Source organism: Mus caroli, chromosome 6 (assembly GCF_900094665.2).
Source record: "Mus caroli chromosome 6, CAROLI_EIJ_v1.1, whole genome shotgun sequence".
NCBI lineage: Eukaryota > Metazoa > Chordata > Mammalia > Rodentia > Muridae > Mus > Mus caroli.
The window spans coordinates 113,719,964-113,721,833 of record NC_034575.1 but is presented as its reverse complement, the minus strand read 5'-3'; positions in this window follow the sequence as shown (position 1 = coordinate 113,721,833).

Genomic DNA, 1,870 nt, shown 5'->3' with positions numbered 1-1,870 from the left:
GCTATGCCTATATGGATATCTGTACACTGTGTGCATGTGTGGTGCCCTCAAAGACCAAAAAAGGTATTGAATCCCCCCTGGAACTGGAGTTAGAAATGGTTNTGAGCCACCATGTGTATGTTGGGGCTTGAACCTAGGTCTTCTTGGACATAATGCTCATAGCCTCTGAGGCATCTTTTTCAGCCACAACCAAGGAAATTTTATGCCACTTCAAGTATATAGATATATAAAATAAGTATACAAATGAAATATTTTCTACTAGCAATAAATTTCATAAAGAACCATCATAAAATAATTCTCCTATATACATATAATTTTACCAGNTATTAAAAACTAATGCAAAATTTCATACTAATGAGATGGATAGACTTATTTTTATATAAAGAAACAAATTTGGCTGAAATTTGATGCCGCAGGACACAGAGCACCTTCAAATTGTCAGCGCTAATACTATTTCCTATAAAACTCATTGTAAGACAGTAGGCCTATGCTTAGGGCCGGATACGGAAATCGTTAGAAATGTCATCCTAATCCCAAACCAAAATTCATTTCAATTTTTTAATGACACTTAAGTCAGCAACGCGAACAGCAGTTTTTAAAATCTAGCATTCTAACACATGAGATTCTTACACCAGAGGACTGATGCTAGTGAAATTTTGCCTGTTTCCCACAACTAAACCATTGTGATTCGGGAAGCGTAGAAGATTCTGNATGTTCCTTACGATTAGCAGTGGTTTTAAGTCTGACTTGCAATGTCTCAGGCAGGACTTGCTGGNGTACCGTGGGGTGGTAGCGCACACAGCGGAAGCACATGCTGGGTGTTANAACCTAGGCTGCAGGGAAGCTGTGTGACACTTGAGCAAGTGCNACCAGAGCGGCTCCAATTCATCTCATGTCTCACCTTTGCGTTTGAATTCCATTCTGGCAACTGCACATCCATAAACAATTCACTATGGGCAAAGTTTCTGTACCGCCCACATTCATTTATATGACCCCTCATGGGGGTCATGACCCACAGTTTACNAAGCCGTGCTCCTGCACCACCACTGTGTTTTAAGGTTTCATTACACCGTGTGTATTGCCATCACTGTCAACTTGCGTATTTTATTAGTATAGCATATGTTGCTGCATTATGCTCACCTAATAATAGTCAATCCAAAATCCATCTTGTCATTACCCAAGAGGCATTGCTCACTATGAGGACAGCTGCCATCACAGATGTCCCATTTGTGGCTCCATAAAATGCTTTCAGGCCTCTCTTGCAAGAGGAACTCTCACTGACTCCATGCTGTGCCTCTGTCTGACGCGTGACTGACAGGCTGCATCCTTCCGGAGGGTTTTGAGGTCGGAGGTCCTGGCTCTCCCACCACAGTACACATTCCCAGCTTCTGGAAACCCCATCCTGGCATAAGCCTTAGGCTTGCTTCCTCAAGCTGCCAGTCTGTCACAAACTCCAGGCTTGAAGTCAACACACAGCAAATAAATGACTGTGAATTTGAGTGACCTTTCTTCTCCAAACAGGTCAGGCTGCCTTGGTCTGGTAACCCAGGGAGGTGGCGGAGAGCCATATTTATTTATTTATTTATTTATTTTAAGCAAAGTTATGTTTCCGTGGCTCTGCCTCCACTGGCTTCCGACTAGGTCTCCAAAGGTTGGTAGGTAGGCCTCCTCCCTGGAAGCTCTCTCGCTCCTCCACCCACATTCCCTTCTCCCCGCAGGGGAAGTGGGATTCGGTGTCTGTGGCTCACCTATAATGAAGAGCAGAGTGTGCCCAGGGTTTGATGCCTTAAAACCCTCAAGGGTTTGTGTGGAAGGCTGCAGAGAATGTTAAAGACTTGCTGGAGACAATGACCCAATGGAATGGAGAGAG